Genomic DNA, 24,459 nt, shown 5'->3' with positions numbered 1-24,459 from the left:
CCGATCATCTAAACTTTAAACACTTATAAGTTATAATTAAAAACTACTAGACCGAAATTTTATTTTTATAGTTCGAAATACTCCGAACGATATTCTGCTTCGTAATATGAAATTAAAAATGAAAGTTGTCATTCAAAAAAGTAATTAAGTAAAAAAATGAAAAAGATAGAATAGGTATAGTAAAAAATATTGTTTGTGTAAAACATATTAACTAATAACTATGTAAAAGAAACATTAATAAAAACTTTAGAATTTTTTTTTAAAATAATGAGTGCGTTTCGTTAAATGGGCCACTCCGTGCCTATATTAAATCGTGAACATGTAGTACTGCAGTAGCGTTTGTATTATTAAATAAGCACACAGATTTAATTGACAGTATACATTATATGTGACATTAATGTCACAATTAACTACCTAGTTTGAATTATTTAGATTCGGGGATGAATCGTGGATATTGTTTTTAATGCGTTGAAACATAAGTAGGACTTATATATACGTGTATAATATTAGGTATCGGTTACACTATTCACAATTCGCATTGTGCACTTCAATAAATTGCCTATTTTATATTTATAGTTTTCATCGTAGTAATAAACCTACATGGCTACATAGCAGCGACGTCGATTCGTGTTTAAACTTTAAATAATATGTAATTTACAGAGTTCATGATATCATGACGCCCGTGACGGGATATAACAGATTTGTAAATCAAAAATATTATCTTGTGAATTGTACTCCATAATATGTACTATTGATATCTTAAACAATGTATTAGTATGTTGAATAATATCTTTTAAGGATATACATTGCAATGTAACCATTGGCCAACCAGGACGAACTTTTTTAATAAATAAAATAAATAATTAATATGATAGGTCTTTTGCATATAATTTAAATACGACATTCGTGTATTGAATAGGTAATACTGAATCCTTCGATCAGTAGTTTACAAACTAATCAATTAAACTTAGAGATTTAAGGTGGCAGGTACCTAACCTCTGTTTTAATACCTAGTTAATTGGAAATGCGTCAATACATACACCATACACATCATTTGAATTGAATCTGCATTTTGTATACGTAGACTATTCCCATATTTCGATTTTTTTATGTATTTCAAATAAATTCCATTGCACGATTAGGAACATGCATCAAATACAGTCTATATGTATATTTAATTTATATTTATAAATAAGTAATACATTTTAGTATAGGTAATGATTAAATGATACTTATTAGTTATTCTAGGACTCAGATGTTCTTGCATTTGAGTAATTTGTTTTTTAATTCTTCAATGTTCACGATATCAAATAAGCGTCAAGCTAAACAAATATAAACATACTATAAATTATAATACGCATATAATATAATATACTATATGTATTACATGTTTTTAAAAATATAAAAATATTCCTCACAATTATTAGCACTATAGAAATGTATGTAAATATATACAGTTTTCAACTTAATGACACTAGTTGACACAAATGTTTGACGTTTTTATGACATTTTACAACAACACTATAAATTTATCTATAATATTTTAAAAAATATATATCATAATGTTGATAATAAAATGGAAACAATTAACTCTTTACCCATTTGAAAAAAATTGTAATAACTGGTTAGCTTATTTTTCTTCAATGAAAATAAATTTACTATTTTAAGTAAACTTATTTAATACTAAAATCATTATTATATAATGGATTGATTTGGATTACTTGGAAAAAATAGTAATGTAAAATTGTAATACATTGTCATTTGTCATCTAATTACTGAAATTTGTCTAGTGAATATCAATTGTAATATATTTGATTGACTATTGAACCGACCAGCGACCATCCAAATTGCAACACTATAATTATTTTTGTTATAACTATACTAAAATAGTTGCAATGTTTATCACGATCATTTAAAAATGTAAATTAATCAATTGTTATTTTTGTTTCGAAATCATTTTTAAAATAGGGATAATTATGAGGTTATTGTCTTATGTGAACCAACACATTTTATACGAGTGATGATAAGCTGACAAAATGGTTTATTACAATTTTATGTTATTTGAAATTTAATTTCATGCGCAGTGTATAATTCATTTAAATCAACTTAATCTGTATATTTTTGTTGTGCTTTGAAAACTTAATTAATATTAAAACAATATGGATCCATTTTATATTGTTATTACTTGTTATATTGTATTTTAATAAAGTTGAAACGTATTTATTTGTGTTTGTTAAGTTTTAGTAAATGTTTAATGTTTATCTAAGACCTAAAATAGGTACGTAAAAAAAAAAGTTCCTGAAACTGTATTATAATTCTACGAAGTATTACCTAATTTTAATAAATTAAACTAAAACTGCTAACAAAACAACTACAATATTCGTGTTGCAATATCGATTTATTAATTTATTTTTAATTTTAAAATACGTACGCATGCCTATAGGCTATAGTCCTATACATAATATATATGTACTAATTGCAAATGTATAATGTACTCATGTTTATAGGTACATTTTAAATTTTATATTTTATATGTATATTTTTTTTATATATTATATATTTGTCTCTTTCTAGCTGTAGTTTAAAGTCGATATCTCGTTTTGATGTTTTTCTTTTACCGTTTGGTATTAGTTGAATTGACTGCAAGTAAATATAGTGCCTACATAATATAGGTATAATTATTATGATCAGAATGGTTGATATATTTTAATTTTTCTGAGATTTATACATTAGCCTATCATTCTATATATAACCGACATAACCTAATCATAATACGTCATATTATAATGATCACTTACAAAGCAAGGTGGGCACTGGGAACGGGAAAACACTGGCCTATGCCATAATAATATATATACAATATTATTATGCCTATACTCTCTCTTTTTTTTCTTTTAGTGAATAATAAAAATGTTTAATAAAATGTAAATCTTTGTTAAACACAATCGCTATGATTGCCTACGAACCTTAACCCAAATACATTTTGAAGAATCTATTATGTATTTTTGAATTTTGAAGCTGTATACAATTTAAATCGGCCTTCATTTAAAACTACTTATAATATGGTTATTTAATTATGTAGGTACCTATACAATATTATGTTTACAACTATGGATTTCAAAAATGAGTTAAATAATTTCTACAGTTATTTCACACAACGCATAATATTATGGTATGGAGGTACTAAGAGCAGTGTTGTTGATTTGTATTTTATATGCAATATTATTTTACGTTCGGAAAATTTCGTGTTGAAATAACCTATTGGGAATTGTGGTATAGTATATATATTTTTTTAATGTAATTTTGAATAAAACAGCCGATGAAATAGTATATAATTTATTCATGGAATAAATTTGGTTTGGTACTCCTTCAGAATGAAAATAGCACAGATAAACACAAATTAATGATATCACATTATATACAACGACAACACTACGATCGAAATACATTTATTAAAATATAATCTTAATTATTCTTTGGTGCTTAATGCTTATGCTCAACAATAAAATATAATAGTTATATACTGCCACCTACCTACTGTACAATGTGTTTCGCAATTTTAATTGAGTTAAAACATATTTAGTTAAGACATAATTATTACCACATAGGTATTTATAATTAATTTATCAATTGTAATAACAACATTTTTTTAAAAAACGATCGTTTACTTAAGTGGTGTAATTTTTAACTATATGTATAAATCAAAACATAGGTACGACATTAAATTATTATTTTTGTTACATTAGTTTAATTCATAACTTAAGAAAAAAAATCACAGTAATAATATAGACAATTATAATAATATATATTAAAAAGTCATGCACATTTTATCTACTAAACTAAACATTATAATTGCCGTTGGACACACAACAATTGAATTAGTTTTGGATCAGTATTGTTTGCATGGAAAACAATTCGCCTTGATTGATTAAAAAAAAATCTATATTATTTTTTTTTTTTTTTTTCAAAATCGTTTCCGCGTTACATTAGTATGCACAATCATGGTTGACTAGTAAAAATGTTGACCGACACAATTATTAATAATAATATTATTATTAATATTAGCAGCAACATAATATAAGTTACGATGTAAATCGTGACAATATCCGGGCCCTAAAGATATATAATTTGTTGTTCATTTCAACGACAAGAAACGCCTTTACTCATTACTGTATCATATAGTATATTATACGTTTTTATCAGTGCAAAACACGTTTTAAAGTTTTTTGTTTTGAATAACAACTTATGTTATTTCACGATAATAAAAATCGAAAAAAAATAAAAAATATATATATATACCTATGTAAAACTTACACATTCGCGCATAAACACCCATGACATTTATTTATGTTATTATCAATGTTTATCTCGTTTCACAATAATTACAAGATGAAGTGTTTTTAAGATGTATTTACAACAGTGATAATAATAATAATAATAATATAGTGGGTAAAAAGTTATATTATTATACAGTTATAACTTATAATTTGTATATCTAGTAGCCAGTAGGTACCTACGCTTTAATCGTGTAGGTACCGAACATGAAATATTGTCGTACAGACTTAACAATCATCAGTCGGTATTGAGTACTTAGGTATTTAAATTGTACTTGACAGCATAAAAAACATGGGATAAATGTTAACATGTTTATTCTATTTGTTATGTAATTAAAAAAAAACACGAATAAACGCTTTAACAATGTAGTTATTAAAGTTATTGCTAGAATGTAAGTCTATACCGGCTGATATCGGCCACATACAAACTTTTCATATAATATATTAGATACTTACAATCTAATATTTATACACAAGTATACTACTACATTATCAACCATATAATAATAACATAAGACTGATTTATATAAAAAAATTTTTTTTGGTTTTCGTGAACTATCATAACTGATAAGAATACCTTTAACTAAATCATGAAAACGTCAAATAATGTTAAATTGCTATTGACGGAAGGGAAGTAGGAACTAGGTTATAATGGCTCTGCTACGGGTAAAATTACAAGTAGTTATGTATAAAAGACGTGTTCTTCCTTTTTGTCACGGTTAACGTTTTTTAGGATAAAAAACTCTTTGAATGTTAGAAACATGAATACACCTACTTGAAAATATTATAATTTTTGAAAGTCACGTCAACCCGAGTCACTTGGTTTATAAAGTTATAAGTTATAACGACACTCCACTTGGTAGGCGCTCCACTCAGCTGCAGCCAATCGCTACATTGCATTGAGACGATTTATCGAATATTTTTCCTTTATAATGTCGGCTGTATAATACTCGTATACTTTATTTTCGATGTAAAAGGATTGCGGAAAATCCGGTGTGCTAAGCTTTTACGAAAATATTTAAGTATTCGTTGTAAAATACCATGTCGATCGATTTGAAGATACCTATGTGGCTATGTTTAATTCGAGTGTTTAGAACGATGTAGCAATATAACCATACCAAAGAATTAACGCTCGAATTTCTATTCGATCTTCATAACAATGTGGTGGCGATGGTGCTCGGCAGCGTTCTCTCTGTCTCATCCCGGCAAATTCGAATCGCGGAACACATTTTCCTATCACGGTCGGCGGCGCGTTGAAGGTTTCGAGTTCAGGGTTACATCTAAATCATCTTTCCCAGCGAATAGGTATCGCGAAAGAATCACAGTGTATCGATTACGAGTTAGCGATATGGTTATAATATGTCAATGCCCCATCTGCTCGTAATGCACATATTACATTGTATACATAATAATAATATGTACATTGTACACGAAAATTCACGCGATCGTGCTTACCCCCATTTTTCTTCAATAACGCAGTAGTCGCGCAAAATCTGATTTTTGAAATTTTCAATTACGCTTGATGACCATATTTTCAAACTCTTGAGATTTTTCGTACATACTATTGAAGGAGTGCGCTGAAGTGGACAAAGAGAACTCATATTTTCTCTGTACATTATTTACCAGATCATTTTTCTGAACATTTTGACGCGTCAAAATCAAAATTTGAAGGAGCAGTTTTTGAGTATATGGTATCGAGAATTTTTAAAAATTCCAAAGATCAAGATTTGAATAAAATAAAAATAAAATAATTATTTAAGGAAAACGTAGCGGGGGAGTGGACGTGCTAGGTGAATCACCCTGTATAGCACGTTAGGTGCACACTTGTATATTCGATATACATACTACGGGTTATTCGTGGGTATACATAATATGATTTATACTAATTTCCTACTACACTTGTATAATACGAACCGTTATATACAAAGATATATTATCATATCGTACCACAGGTGTATGTCACTGCACCATACCCGGCCAAACTCTTTTGTCCTCTATTATTGTATGATGGGTACCTACCTATCCTATACGCGTATATTATAATAATATGTACGTCGTGATCATATTATTATTTAGGCAAACGTGTGTGCCATGAAAATAAAAACTATAGGTGTCTATACGTAGTCCGATATACCTCCTGTACGGTTTATATTTATTAGTATCTCATGGTGTAAGTGTAGATAAATAACGGTGCACATTGCAGTCACAATAATTTGTAACCAAAGGACTGTAAATAAATGCAAGATATTTTTTATTTTAGATGAAATATATAATAATATAATATATTTAAAAAAATTACCTTTGAGTTATATTTAACAACTTACTTATAATATTAACAACTGTTTTAATATTTAACTAACTAACTTTACCACTTGTGTAGTCGTGTAGGATATACAATAAACATATATATATTATATAGATGGAAATAGTTTGATATCGTAGTTTGGTGTTTCGTTATATTATTATTTTTTAACATTATCCAAAATAACTTCTATATATTCTGTATTGCATCAATAGTGTCGGAAGTTATCCCAACTCCCCATTAACGGAAACTTTCATATTGAACATTTTCAATGTTCATTATCGCTCGTTTGATAATCTCCGGTTATGTCAAGTTGTTGAGTTCTATCTATATGCGGAGATAAAATGACTAAAATAAATTACAGTACAGCTATATTATTATATGTCAGTGATATTATATCGTCGGGGAGTCGTCAGTTCTTATCGAAGAAGTTTTCGAGTCGTAAAAGTTCGAGTTGGACTGTATGACGTATCGAACTATATATATTTAATATATACAACTAATGTGTGCGTAGTAAGTGTTTGGCGTTACGTTTTGAATTGAGTTTTTAGTCGTTTTTTTTGTATACTGTTTAGAGAGGATCCGCCTGCATTCCCAACTATAATATCATCTCCTCGAGAAACGTCCGAGCCGTGGTCACTATATTATTATATCATGTGAACCTTATCAATAATGTGAGTTTCGATAGGTGAATCGTAACGCATCGTAACAATAATACTGTAAAAAAAAATTTGAAAAAATGAGTATCAACGAACGATAACGATCGCGTTATTAATTATTATTATACACCGACCGTGACACTGTGAATCGCTGTCCCCCGGCCGATGACACATACGATATAATAATGGTACCCATAGGCACTCTCTTCACGCCGTGCAGTTATAATATTATACAGTACAAATTGTAGGTACAATATTATATATTAGGTACCTACATCGACGGTGGATACACCGTCTATATACAGAGCGTTCAAATCGACCGCGAGAGCCGCATCGGTTGAATCAAAAATTTATACTCGCGAACCAACCTACATTTTTTGGCTATCGACGACGTTAATAATATAATATTATAATATTGTGTCAATGTGTCCTATTCTATACAATAGCCAAACCGTCATAATTTGCGGAATGTCGTCAACACAAACCGCGGCGCGACTGGACGAGGCATACAAAAGGTAAAGGAAAGACTTAAGAAAAAAAAACGATGCCACTCAAACGTATGACAAAACTATTGTTAAAATTATATGATTAGTAAACGGTTTAAGAAATATACTCATGTCAGCAAATTTCCAAAAAAAAATATTTTGAAATAATTTATTACGTTCCAAATTCATTTAATCAAAAACATTTTGATATTTTAAAAAAATCTAAAAAATAAACTATTTGACTTCGGTAAATATTTTTACTATCAAAATTGTTCTTATAATCAGTTTCACAAATTGGCTATTTTGAATATACCCAAAAAATTAAAATCAAATTTAAATTTTTTATTTTTGGTGTTAAAAAATAAAAATAATTTTTTTGTATAATATATGTGTAGGCGCGTAACGCAAGTGACTATAAATGATATATAAAACAAAAAAATTAAATATTGATCAGAACAAAAGTTATTCCAAAAGTCAGTTCTATCTGTTACACCCTGTATATTATACTGTGGTATATATGATAGTATCATACATAGTATTATGTATATTGTATGATAACGTTACAGCAGTATATATACATTTTACAAAAATCACGTGCAAAGTGTTTAATTTTTCTCCACGGGCCGCGATCCACAGTTAACGTAATTCGTTAACAATACACCCGTGCATTTATATAATCTATATATAAAAAAAAGCATGTATATATATTCAAAGGCAAGCGTTAACTATAGTTAAAAAGTGAATTTTTTTTTAAACGTTTCGATTCCGAGTGGAGCGAAGAATGTATTGATTTTACAATGATGTGTGTTTTTTATTTATTTATTTTTGTGTCCCGAAGTCACTTTTTTTAGTGAAAAAAAATGCTGCGGTTTTCAACTTTGGTTTCTGGTGGAAAGTTCTAGTTTGTATCTAGTTTGGGGCGTCAAAAGTAAAAATGTCTCAGTACTTTATAAAACAACCGGGAGTTACAAAAAATACGAAAAATTGTTTAAATTTTAATATTATTATTAAACCAAGTGTTTGGGAACCTTAATTAAATGTTTGGTTTTAATAATTTCATACATTATTATTACTGTATATACTGCAGGGTATTAAATACCTAATTATCTAATATTAAAATAATACTTTAATATATTAATAACTAATAATACTTAATTTTCTGTCCTGTTTTTTGATAAAACAATATTGTACATATTACACTTTATGCAAAAAATAATCTTTATGTGATACGAGTACTAATTGAAATAGTAAGTTAACTTTTTTTAAACCACAGAGATGAGTTATTTTTTTTTCATTTTAAGCTTAAAACTAGCTTTAGTTAAATTGTTTATATCTTGTTGACTGCTGCAAACTTCTAACTTTCTAACAATATTGTGCTCACTTGACTTGAGTTAATTATTTTCATCAACTTGCCCACTTTTGTATATTATATTATAATACTTCAATACAAATATATATATTGTATAGTGCCATTTTATTTCTCTGCGATATACTGCGTATAGGTACTAATCGTAAAGGGTTCGACGCATTATTATTATTGATTTACTAAAACTTGTGCAAGTGTGCGCACATCGAGACTGAAATATATATATATATATATACGTACATATTCCGGATGACAATATTATTATACGATTAAGCAATAATATGGGTACATAAAATAATATATTATATCATTATATAGTGCGTATTTTAACGACGAAATATTATATATACGAAACACTCGTAAAACTCGATAGCCTATATAAACGTTGGACTAGAAATCGAATCTGCATGGCCGTTATGATCTACTCTTCGCCACAGTGTCATTTTATTATATATATTCCACGAAAACGTATGTATACTTTTCATTAACACACACGCAATATTATTATAGTCTGACTTATCCGCGGAGATGAAACTTCCGTAGCCATTTTTCTCCTGAAATACACATCCTGCACTTTAAATTTTTTCCATCGTCGAAATAAGAAATTGTCACCTATCGAATATAATTTTCTGGCCGAGAGTACCTATTGTTCAATATAATTTGTATGCGTAAACATATACAATATGAATTAAATTTAAATTTAAAATCATTGGAATGAAATATTATGGTAAAATATTATTAATTTACAACTATAATAACATTAAATTAAATCATCGTGCATTTTTTAATTACATATCTTGTAAATATTAGGAGTGTTGTAAACTCTGATGTACATGAATATAAATCGACTAAATTGTGGTGTCATCATTTCATAAACATAAGACAAATGAAACAAATAAAATAAATTATTTAAATATTTAAAAACGAATATCATATGATCTTAATATTTGAAGGATATTATAGACTATGATGCTAGTTCGAAAAAGTGTGTGGTTGAAAATGCCAAATGGCCATGCTCGATGAAACGAACTTATATTTATTTTCGTTAGGCCATCTACGGCGTATATATATGATATATATACACCTGCCTAAAAGTGCCTATACATAATACGTGGGCATACGTCGTACACAATCATATCATATATATATGTCTCCACCACACGACCTATTAGCTGGCTACATCCCAAGTGACGCCCCTGCTGCAGATGGTTCGCACTCTTATATATTATTATTTCTATATCATTATATATATATATATATATTTCTTTCGGCCCCCGCCAAAGGATTGTAGGCCGCAGCAGCAGCAGCATCGCAGCTAGGGCCGCGTCGACGATTTTCCGGGAGTCTATTAAAAATGAATTCGGTCGAGTCGCGCGTCGTCCGACTGCGCGGATATATACCGTGTTAACTGCACCCCCCGCACCTCCCCATCCGATACCACTCCAACCCCCCCTCCCCAAGAAAACCGTGTACGTTTTATCGAACTCGCAGTGCTCGGGATTTCGAATTTCCCCGGAGCATTGGCGCGGCCACGCTTCAGCCCTCCACTCCATCCCCGTCCCCCTCGGACCCCCGTGCGGACCAAAACCATTTTTACGGCTGTGTAGCGTATATTTATACATACACACTGCACATTTGTCGGGAAATCTTTTCGGTTTCACCCGAACCACGAACACCACACGCACTGAGTTTGAGACGATATATATATGCACATTTATTTATTATAATATATTATGTAAAATATAATTTTGCACTATCGCTGTGGGGCGTGGTTACATATATATATACAGAGGGATTCGCCGAGCATGCTCGCCCCTATTTTTCAATTTATTCAAATACTTTTTATTCCATTTCAAGAGTGTCCTTGGCGATACCAATTTTCCTTTTTCAAATAAGAATCAACCTTTTTTCCTGTAAATTGTTAGGCAGATGATTTTTTTGAAAATTGTTAAAATAAAAATTTGAATGAGTAATTTTTGATTTATTTAACTTTGTGTTCCAAAAAAAAGGGTAATAGATTCGAATTTTTTGGGGGGTTATGATGATTTGAAAATTAGAGTAATTAATATTAGTCTATCGCAAATTACCGTCAACATTTTATATTTTGTAAGACTTGTTTGCAATTAATAAGTATAATAAGTACTATAGAGTTGTACTAGAGTAAGATTACACACATTTTATAGGTTTGTAAAATCGTTTTTAAGGTAATAGCGTGCCTGACAATAATATAATACTTGATCGTAAGCTTACACCACTTCATAACGAACAAACGTCTCACAATTGACACTGATCCATGTGCATAATATATCACCGTAGCGTACTCGCACATGGTATTATGTACAGGATGATCACGAAGATCGGACAGCTTTTGAATCAGAATTAAATGTATACGTGTCGGACATTTGTGATGCACTCTGTATATACACGAGGCGCATCGCTGCAGACGATAATGGCGATGGTGTACCACGTATATGGTCACAACAATAATGCCATAATGGGTACGTTAACCTTAGCCGAATCGAACGGGCCGGGCATAATGCATAAGACTATTATTCAATCGCATTCACGAACGACTGATTAGTTTTGCACGGATTTCGATTATATTCGAATTACCTATATATTATATTACGCGCGACGATGCAGCTCGCTGTGGTGCAAAATTGAAAAAAAAAACTATATACTCGCCTGCGCGGTCAATGTTAAAATAATATGTTGTACTTACGACGTCTGCGTGTATGTAAATAATAAATATGCTCTCGAGATGTGCAGGGAGCTTTCCCCGCGAACGCATCGCCGAAAATCGTTTGGAAAACCGCCGGAAATGGTCAATTAAAAAAATGTGATCGATGTCGAAGCATACTACGGTTGTGTAATGCGGTGCTCTCTGTGCCTCCACTAAGTATATTATACAATATATGCTGTGAAACGCATATGATATATGATGTCTCTCGTGATATAGAACAGCACAATTATATATTGTAATACTATCATCTCAATGAATACCTGGTATATCTAATTCGTCGTGATTTAATAACATGGCAAGTATGATATTGAATAACGCTGCCCTAAAATATGAGACACTGAATAGACTTAAGGTTACAGATTATATTGCTTATTGTAATAAATAGTGTAACACCTATATAGTATTGTGTTACCGTAGCGATGATACTTAAAACGCCCATTATAAAATCAAACGTTATACAATGTACCTGTACTAATTATTAGTGTCATATTGTGTTGCCCGCCTTTTTCCGATATTCTTTTTACTCAAACGCGCATTTAATTTGACTGAGAAAATAAAATCATATCGGCCGTGGTATTTAAACCGGCAATGTATATAATATACGTAATAATATATGAAACTTGGAATTATGGTTTTATATTGTACAGTACACAAATATATTATAATAGTATAGTGAAATATAATCTCGCATTGTAATACTCAATCATTAAAATGTTGAATACGTCAAAAGCTCAGGAATAAAATACAAATGTTATATATATAATATTCTGTATAGATAATATAGGTCGGCGTACATGCGTCAGAGCGTTTTAAGTGAAGTAAAATAAAAATATAGGTACGCCGCGTGTACGAATGTTGAAACGTGTATAATATATAATAACTAAAAGAAAGATGGAACAAACAACAAACCTATGTAATCCAAGACGTTCTCGAGTGTTCGAATCCTTCAGAAAACGGTACCTACACGAGCATAATATTATATATTATGCGACGTGTATACGAGATTCACTATTAAATATTTGACGTTTTTGAACTTTCATCAAACACACACCGGCACAGTCCATTTGGATACATATATCCAATAACTGGGTAAGAAACTAGAGGGGGGGGGGAAATCAAAATCTATTGTTCGCCGTAATCTATGATTGTTGGTTCTTACACAAGTCTTAAAACTATAAAACTAATCAATGACATAAAAACACATCGTATACCCATATCGTTAAATTGTATACATATTAGGTATACAAAAAAGGTCCTGTAACTAGTGTAACTAGTTTGAAAAAAATGATCTGATGATAATCCTGTAATTACAATTTATGAAATAATATTATTGGGATTTTTTATGTGACCCAGATAATGCGATAACGTTGACATACGACAAGATATTATATAACGGGATGAATATGAAATACAATTTAGTTAAAATTAATTTAATGCACTTTATGCAATAAACAATTCGAGGAAAAAGATATTTTTATCTTATAAATACGTATAACATGTTAAATGCGTTTATTTTACTGTTGGAATATCTTGGGGGGGGGGAGACAAAATGATACCTTTGCCCCACCCCACAATTATATCACTCCTCAGAACACACCACTTCAGACTGCAATATAATATATTCGAGAGAAAACAGCATAGTATGCACAATATAATATATTATACTTAATATAACCAGATATGTATATTAAGGATTTGGGCGCCACAGATCAATGGAAATTGTTTGAAATGGCAAATGGCTTTATTAAAATCTATATTGTAAGTATATATACCTACCTACCAGGGCTTGCAAACGTTATAATAACGTTATGATTATAACGTTATATTTGATAAAAAACGATTGAAATTTGTAAACGTAATTATAACGAAAAACGATAAACATAAATAAATAAATAACACAAAACAAAACGTAACGTTTAACAAAATATATGATATATCATTAAACAAAACATAACGCAAAACGGTATATATTGTATTCCATTAAACAAAATAATTAATTTCCAATTATATAATAATACTTAGTATTATTCAATTATTTATTCGATCCAAGAATTAATTTTATCCCGTATCCGGCCTATCCGAGAGATCCCGTATTAGATTTATTTTAAAATTTAATAAGAAGGTATTAATAGAATAATTTAATTACCAATAGCTAATAATAGTGATACTCTGATAATATTGTACTGTACTATCTGTACTACGGTCGGAATTTATACCATTCAAGTTATTCAACTATTGTGTTCGGTGATCAGTTTGCTCAGATTTGTTCAGTCGTCAGTGTTTGTGTAATTGTATATTTTATATTTATTATTTTATAATAAAGTCCTTAGAGCCTAGGCAATTTATTAAATTCAATAATACATTATCACTTATAACTTAAGATTAATTATCATCATACTGTTTTATCATTTATTTTGTTTCCATTTCTTTACGAACTATGTATATTGTAATTTAATCTGTATCACTGTACTCTATATTTTGTAAATAATATGTAATTGGGTTATCTAACCCATTTAATTAAATAAATAAAATTACACAATACCTACTTAAAACTCAGAATAGGGAAATTATGTCCCCAAAAAAGGTCATAGTCATATACTTTTTAATTGCGGCCTGTGTACTTTTAAAACGGGTATCTAAATGCTTTTAAATATTAAATAACGATAAACGCAAAAATTGTATAACGTTTTAATTATGAATAACGTTAAACGCAAAAATTGTATAACGTTTTAATTCTGAATAACGATAAACACAAAAGTTGAATAACGTTTAAATTTTGAATAACGATAAACTCAAAATTTGTATAACGTTTTAATTGTAAATAACGTAAAACAATATTTTTTTTTCAAATGCAAGCCCTGCTACCTACTATAGCTGTGTCTGAAAAAATTATCAACAATTTACCACTCCTCAAAATGTTTACCGCTTAGACCACCTACACTGTTTCGCGTATAGACTTCAACGTCTATATCACCATGGTATATACTATACATTAGTGCTTATTATTACATTATTGGCCATTATGGGTACCTAATACAAGCATATGTGTTTATGTATTTATGCATTCCCGAAATATCAAATATTATGGCTGATTAATACTATATGAATATATTATCATAATAATATTATTATATTGTGCAGTATTATATAAGCGCGTGAAATTCGGACAAAAGGAGTACATATTATTATTATTGTCAGTTTTCATGTCGTACGGTTTAATGGTTATTTACCTTTGTTGGTCGGTTTGTTTCGGTTGTTTTTCGAAGACGATACATCACGCGAGAGAGCAGCGCTGTTATGTTTGCTGCTTTCTTATATAGCATCCGACCATCGATTTCCGAATGCTGTTTCTCGTTCACACTGCAATGCAATAAAATATTATCATCAAAATTATGCATCAATTATTTTTTTAAATTTGAATTACCTAATAGTATTATTTACCCCCCCCCCCCTTCAAGCTACGGATTCCAATTTCCAAACATTTGTAAAATTTTGCAATTAATTAGCTATAATATTTACTATGCAATTTTCAAAATAAATTTGCACATCTGGTTACTTATAGTTTTCCCAGGATATTTTTTTTTGTTTTCGAGCGACCAACTTCACAATAGCTGTACTTAGGGCTTTAACAAAAATTTAGTTGCGTTAGCTTGGCAAATATTATGAATCCGGTTGATTAAAAAAAAAAAACACATTTTAATAAAAAATCTTGTACAAACGATCGTTTGACCGTGGAAGTACTTTACACGTACGACACACATATTATTAATCGTATTATATATTATAATATTCGAATATTACCTGCTGGCTGCCACTCCTGCAAATTGGAGCCCAAGAACGGTATAAATTGAATCTTCCCCAACTGTGGTGGAGCCACTCTGACCGATTTATTGTCCTATTCCCTCTCACACTACAAAAATAAATCTAAATTTCCTTTTTCCACTCTTGATCTCAACTCTTCCTATATATTAATCATCCTCCAATAACATCATCATGATAAAAGCCATACTTCGTTGTATCCTTCAGTTTGGTTTGAAAACGTATCTGTATAATAATTAAGAGCTTTACACGAGGCCCATTGACTATAATATTCGTTTCGTTATTATTACTATTATCACCATCTGTATATTTTTATTTGTCGATTGTTATTATCATTATTTGTTTTTCCTTGTCGTTGTTCGTTTATCTCCAAATAATATGGTTGAGATACATTAATTTCTGTTAGCAACTCATTAAATTAATACGACAATTTACATTTTAATATTGTATTAGGTACACCTATAGTCATTGTAAGTATTGTTAGTTCGATTATAACGACGTGTTTCGCCGCGTCGTCGGTAGGTAAATTTTTTTTTTTGCTGCAGACATTACGCGACCAAACGGATATGGGAACTATTTACACTTGTGTGCTCTACACGCGAGTGCACATTATTATTATTATTATTATTATTATCATTATCGTTATTATATTATTATTGCAATGGAGATGATGATGGTTTTGCACGGCGTTTGTATACACACATAAACGTAAACATATAATACCGCGCGAGCCAACGAATGTTTATAGTAATTAAACGGTTCGCGTGGTAGTATAATACAAATTATTTGTGCTGTGGGAAGGACGGGAAAGCGGTGTATTGTTGCCCAACAAAAATGTTTACCCAATTCGTTCGGTCCCTTTATGGTTTATACCTATACAACAGCCGACGGTTCGTTTGTAACGACCGTGTGTTTACAACACTAAAATATGTATTATATTATACGTCGTACAATATTGTTGTTTATACTTTTGTAATACGCATCATGCAGGTGTCCGTGTGTGTTTGCGTGTGCACAGACGAGATAGATAGGAAACCCTAAATTCGTATTATAGTGGACATCTGCAAGCGACGATTAAATCACCGAATACATTAACTGTACCTACAGCACTCTATACACGTGCATATTATTTTAATGTACAATGTTTTGAGATTGTTTAAGATTGTTTAAGATACCGTGGCGTCTATAGTCTAATAAGTAATAATAATAGATATTTACGAAACCAACCCACAGCAACGTATTGCGACTTGCGAGTCACACGTAGCAGAATAATATATATTTTTTTAGTGGGGGGGTAATTGTATCAAAAAACACAAGTCTCAAAAAATTATGAGACCTCTCCGACAATATTCAATAACCCTAAATATACATCGTTGAAACTTTGGTACGCAATTATTGTAATATTCTGATTTGCGGCTGTTGGCTCGAACTTAGCGGCGTTTTTAGATAAATACTTACAATATATATATTATCTTTTAACGAACGTCTAAATTATTTTTATTTTTTGTCAACAACATTGTGTGTCAATACCCAATCAGGTACCAACAAATTTGTTGGATAGGTTTGAACAATACGAGACTTAAATAAAGTTTTTAAAAAAAATTATCAAGTTCCGACACGAGGAGTGTTTGTTTTTCTTGTGAATTCGGTTTTGATCGTTGAAATGAATGGTTTCATTTCGGCAGCCGGTGACTAAAAATTTCCCGAATTTTCACGCCTTAATAATATAAAAAGCGTCCGCCGTCAGCTACATAATAATATGCGCACAATTACATATTGTAATATTATCAAATTACATATTGACGATTTTGTATTACAATTGCATAATGTTCATTGCGCGCAGACGATTCCTGGTCATTAAATTACGAAGCGCGTGCACACACAAATCCTTCACAAAGTTTCCGAACTCAGCACACACACACACGGATACCCGTCGCATTATTATTCTGTTATGTGCAACATGACGTACAAATAACCGGCAAGTTGTGCTCGTGTATATTATTATTATTATTATTGTGACGGAGCAGAAGACGTGTTCGTGTGTATAGGTACCTATACGCCCCGCGTTTACCTATTTTGTTGACATTTTCAATCCGTGCGAAGCTTTTGAATCTCTTTAAACTCCTATGTATATGTGATCGCTTGTGTGTCCGTGATGTATCTCCCGTGCACTCTTTCTAGATTTTTTTTCGCCCTCCAAACCCAACCAAACCGTGACGGGATCCCGTAGTGCAGTGTGTGCGAATAATTTTAAATCCCATAATATGATGTATACAGTGCGATTCACCAAGCACGATCGCCACCTTCCTTCTTCGATAATATGCGGTTGTTCAAAATCTGATTTTTGGAATACTTAGATATATTATATTCGAAGACCACGTTTTCAAATTCTTCAGATAACTTTTGTACTATACTGCGGTGACGTGTCTTGTGGAGATGCCTACAAACGAGAAGTTCGAAATGAGACCTCTCCCCCCCCCCTTCTTCTTCTCTACTGTAAATAATTCAGTGGGTAATTTTTCTGGAAATATTTACATATCGAAATCAAAATTCGAATGAGTATATAGTTTAGAGTTATTAAACTTCGCGGTGTACTAAGGATATGATAGAATATAGATCCACGATAATGGGTTTGGACGATGGTTTAAACATTTTAATGTTTAATATTAATCTATTTACATTAGTAATTTGTAAAAATGGTCCAAGTATGATAAATATACTAGATGCAATATTATAACTATTTTATATTTTTGTAAAATCATTGTAAAGGTATAATATTGTTCTTAATAATATAAACATTTTAATAATTGAGAAATCATAGTCTTTCAAATTTTGAATTAAGTACATAGATATACTTTCAAAAAAATTGTCCACTAAAAAGTTTGCTGTGAAATGTAATTTTTCATTTAAAAATACAGAAGTTTGAATCACTACAGGACACTATTCTTAAGAACCTAGTACAAAAAAATTCATGAATCTGAAAATATGGTATTTGACGTGCGTGTAAATCAGAATTTTAAATGTACTCATTTTAAAAGGAAAAATGCAGGTAAGAGTGAATCGCCCTGTATATATTATATTCTTCCTGCGATAGATTTGTAACGGTTTGCTGTATATCCCCTACGATGCATATATATAAAGTTGTCGAAAATCTACACGTGGTACATAACATTATATATTATGTAAAGGAAAAACATTTGTTTGTTTGTACATTAAATTATACGTATGCAATTTTTTATTTTTTATTTATTCGTTTGTACAAAAAAAAATATTGCTATTTCCGTTAACTATACAAATTACAATAAATATATCAAGTCCCTCCCTCTCCACTCGTACTGAGTTTAAATTATATTATGCAGTTACTGTTAGCCATTAAATTTAACACAAAAATATCGTAAAATTCAATCGGGTCTGTGCGGTTATTGCTCCGAAGCATTGCGCGTTTTGGTTATTTTAATTAATAAATATTACGAGAGATATATTATACATATATTAATATGACGTACAGTTTTTAATCTTTATCAATTACATATTAGGAAATATATAGCTGTATAAAGTAATAAATATTAATATATTCTATACTGTTATTTTTTTAAATAATTTTAAATAATGCATCATCACGAATCGTTTTTATTTGCACATTTTACAATCGTCTACAGTTGTTGTAATAATTGCAGGGCACATATTATCATTCAGAATTATTTATATCAAATGATATTATAATATACTTGTAAACCGGATTTATCGGTCTTTCGTCATATAAAATAAAATAATTCAATATTCAGAATGATAATATAGGTATTGTAGCGGTCAGTCATCGTTGAAACGTGATCATTTTAATTTTTTATCTATCACGTTTAAGATTTAATTCTCTTATTTATGGTTTTTTTTTTTTTTTTTGTTATTAACTTATCAAACTATAATGTTATAGTCATCGCAAACATAACGACATACATAAATAAATTATGTTATATATATATATAGGTAGGTATATCGTTATAGAATTATTATGGTTTTCTGGACACTCTGTCGTCGCAGAGATAAAATACTAAACGCTTTTAACAGATAAAACTATATTATATAGATGTTATTTAAAACTTTGATTTCAATATTCACTATACATAATTTGACCGCAGTTAAAATCGTGTGTGTTCATATATACGATTTATACGTCTTATCAAACTATATTATAATATTATAGTCATCGTTAATCAAACAAAACAACATGCAAAAATAAATTGGATTGTAAATATTTTATATTTCTTTCTTTATCATGTACAATTTCTTAGTAATATTTCTAAACTTAATTTGTTTATTAATTATTTAGCTTTATATGTACTTAGAACCTATACTCTGTATTTTGTAAATTTTATAATTATAATAATTGTATCATATATATATATATAAAATAACTCTCTTTCTCCAACACAAGCTTTGCTTAAAGGAGAAAGATAATCGAAAATGTTACTTTCAATAATAATGTATGTATTATGTGTCTTTTTCGATTTAAAAAATAATAATAAAAAAAAAATAGATAGGTATAGAACTATCACGGTTTTCTGGACATTCTGTCGTCGCAGAGATAAAATAGTATACGCTTTCGACGGATAATTAACTATATTATAGGTATATTCTTTAAAACTCTGATTTCAATATTCATTATATAATTTGACCGCAGTTAAAATCGTGAATGTTCATATATATACGATTTATACATCGTTGTCATTTTAATGAGCATAAATTGTGGCTAGTGCCTGTGTATCACACCTACAATAACTATTCTTGCGTGCCCACAGCTAATATATTTCGTACGAATTTCATTCACTTTACACAATCGACCGTATTTTTGCACACCGTTTTTTTTTTTTTTTTTAATATAGCAATTTATGGCCTGCGTCGGCGTGCAAGCGAGTCGTGCCGAGTCCGTTTTGTAGTGCACCACAAACAGGCGTGTATTTAGGCACCCCTATATAGACACGGGGCCTAGAGTAGCAACACTTTAGGGGATGGTAAATTTTGGCCTAATAATTCACTCGGCAGCTATCGAGGCAACGCTCACCCACCTCTCATATAGGTCACCTCTTCTTTCGAACGATATATTTGGTATTGGTAATTTCTGCACAAATGAAAAAAAATTTAATTTAAAAATTTAAAAATGAAAAAAAAAATTTATAAAGTAGGTATAATTTAATATTAAATTATGTTTCTTTTTTCTTGATGATAATCTAAAAGACTATATGCTCACGTGAGTTTATAAGTTCATCATGTAAATTTGATTAGCGTGATGCGGTGGTGAAAAAGGTCCCCCAGCTAATAATATTGGGAAGTGGAGGAAAATGTCTAAAAATGTACCACTGCATACAAATAGGTATATGAACTTATTTTAGGTATAACTATTATTTCCATTACCAGAAAAATAAAACTATATTTATTTTTTCTTTGCGCTACGTCATTTTTTCATACATTATTCGCGTTCGTTTCTCAGACGCCATATTATATAACATAATTAACAAAATGTTTGTTTTATAATAATATGTCTAATGTATTTATAATATACTGCAACTTTAGGCGAATCGCGGACGTGACTCTGTCTTAAAACGTATATGATATATATATGTATATATTTGTGCGTTTTTTTTTTGTTGTTTAAATATTACTGCCATCGTAGGTACCAGTATAATATAATATAATGCGTGCATTGTGCGTTTTATATTATGTCGTCTTCGTTGTGTCGCCGTGAACAGACCTCGTCGGCCATCGCGCGCGGAAGCTTATAATATAGGTATGTATTAGCAGGAATACGCGTTTTCGCAGTGAATTCGAAATATTATATATTATGTAATCGCATTTAGCCCTCGCCGCGTTCGTCACACCACACTCTCGCATTATATACATACATATACATACCTGCTGTCACGTTTAAGTATGATAAATGTCCCGGAACACTTTTGCAAAATTGTTGTTACTGCACAGGCGTCCAAAACTGCTGTTACACTTCTCTCGTTTTCCGTTTATCGTCGTCGCCCGCACCATAATATCGCATGTATATATATATATATATATAATGAACATGTATATAGGTAGATGTGTATAATATATATATATATATATATTAATCTAAGCCCCTCCGACCTCCACGCAGCCTCCAGCTACATCACAACACAATACAGCGCAGCGATGTCGTCGCGTGTTTTTTTCTCCGTGTTACAAATTATACCAGCGAACGAGGCACTGTGCAGCGCCGTTTGTAGAACGATATAATATATCGTCGTAAAAACATTATGTCGATCGAGAAAATTGTAATCAATTACGTGGGTACCTTTATATATACATACGTTTTGAGAGTGCATTATAATATACTGGGACACTGCAGGTTGATTCACCAAGCATAATGTTCACCCCATTTTTTTTCTTCAATAATGCATCACTATCAAATTTTTGAAATTTTTAAATATACTTCAAAACCATACCTTCAGTTTATTGAGATTCTTATACTATTTAAGGAGTGGGTATCCCGTCACACACTTCTATTTTTCAAATGAAAACCCCCCTTTTCTACTGTAAATTATTTAGCGGATAAGTTTTCTAAAAACGTTGACGTATCAAAATCAAAAAAGTTCATCAATATTTTCAAAAAAAATAATCTTTAAATAATTTACGATAAAAAAGGGGGAGGGGATCTCATTTGAAAAACAGAAGTTTGTATCATCTAAGTATATATTCCTTAAAACATTCAAGAATTTGAAAATATCGTCTTTGGGTATGTTTTAAAAAGCAGAATTTGGAAAAACTCATTAAAATATGGGGGTGAACACATTTGGCGAATCACCCTGTATGTATATACACAGTATAATAGTAGATTTATCCGTCAAACACTTTTATGTATAATATAATATAAAAATTAAATTATGTATTCCCCACGTAAGTACACTGCACGTGACGTATTGACCCGCAAAAACGGTATAGGTGATTGTAAATATGTATTGTGTATATATCTACTATAATATGCTATTATTACCCTCATAATATTATGGTCATATCTCATTGAGTAATTTGAAAAATGTGGCAATTGTACGAGCCAGCGCAATCACCCCTCCCCTCCATCGTGAGCTACTGTTGCAGCTTTCGAAACTTTCTTTACATATATAGAATTCAAACAATACTGATTGAAATAAAATACATATACATAATAATAATATGAAGGTACTTACTATTATATTTATACGTAATATATCACACAATTACGTAACCTGATATTGTACCTGATATTTACCTGATATTGTATTTTAAAACGACAAAAGTCGACTGTATATAATTGTGTAGGCACTATTAATTTAATACAATTTATTACAACCTATTTAGTATTACCTATACAAAAATTACAAGATATTATACTATTATAAAGTCATCGATCATCGTTGTTCAATAGACCATACGATAAGGGGTCAAATTCAATACGATTTTTTTTTCGAGACCGGTCGTGGGCTAAGTCCGCTACTCCACACATTTATTAAATATATACATATAATACGCATTATACATAATATCATAAAGCTAGTTTTACATTATATAGCGTCACATAATACGCAGCGTTTACAAATCATATATATACGTAGTATATACGCGCACAGCAATATTTAGGTGTATAATATATCATATAATAAATAATAATATATATACTGAGATCAGTGGTGTATATTTTGGACTTTTCAATGATGGATGAGAAGTTTGTTGAATTAACAGTAAAACGGACGGATGAAAATGTAAATTTAATAATATTTTAATAAATACCGACCACCGAGTGATCCATTCAACGCGTAAGGCACTCATTATTTCATAATCTATATTGACGTTTTAGAAAATATTTTTTTTTTTTACATAAATTGTTAAAAAAAACAATATTTTTATTAGCAACACACGCGTTTTTAATTTCTTATTCGAGGCAGAATATTTTTTGGAGTACTTCTTTGCCTAACTATAAAATTCGAATATTTGGCGAGTATATTATGAGCGGATTGGGGGTATACAGCAGGGATACTCCATAAAATGTTGGTCCAACATATACTCTGCTCACCTAAGCTTTAAATACTTATAACCATATAATAATCTACTTGTCCAAAATTGGACTTTTAAAGATCCTGAATAATAATATTCTGCATCGGAATATGAAATAAATAATGTTCGCCTTCGTTCCGTATAGAAAATAGCATAAAATAAAATTTTTTTTCCAAAAAAATATGTTTTTTTGCAACGATCCCTCGAAATCGTGCAAAAGAAATATTTTCAAAAAACGTTAATCGTTAATATACGTCGATCGGATCACTCAGTATATCACTGCAACTATACATATATAGGTATACCATTCGTGCCTCGTATTGTGCAGTGGGTCTAGATCTAGAGCGCTTGAAATTGATAAAACATATATAATATTATTACTATGTTAATATGCTGCCAAGCTGTTTATTGCGTCGTGATGTGTTGACATGGAACGATTATCGTGAAATTAATTAAATGTGTGCCCGCGCTCATAAAAAATATATTATATTATGTTATCGATCGTTATATTATTGTTATCTACATTAAATCATCGGGTATATGCGTAACTCGTATTATAATGTGCCATACGCAGATCTACATAATACGGGATTTCCAAACTTTCGAGTCGCCATCGGCTCTGTAGTTATAATAATAATAATATTATATGGTGAAAGGGGGGTAAGTATATTCTCGTGATCCACCGGCGATAACTTA

The 24,459-nt window shown here is 30.3% G+C and overlaps 1 protein-coding gene across 7 annotated transcripts in view; it reads left to right on the top strand.

Moving 5' to 3' along the window:
* LOC132944546 (oxidation resistance protein 1) overlaps positions 1–24,459 on the top strand; it is a 187,332-nt gene that overhangs the window by 97,659 nt on the left and 65,214 nt on the right. The window lies entirely within an intron of this gene.

Source organism: Metopolophium dirhodum, chromosome 5 (genome assembly GCF_019925205.1).
Source record: "Metopolophium dirhodum isolate CAU chromosome 5, ASM1992520v1, whole genome shotgun sequence".
In the NCBI taxonomy this organism is placed as follows: Eukaryota; Metazoa; Arthropoda; class Insecta; order Hemiptera; family Aphididae; genus Metopolophium; species Metopolophium dirhodum.
The sequence above is the reverse complement of the archived record's forward strand: the minus strand, read 5'-3'. Positions and strand labels throughout refer to the sequence as shown.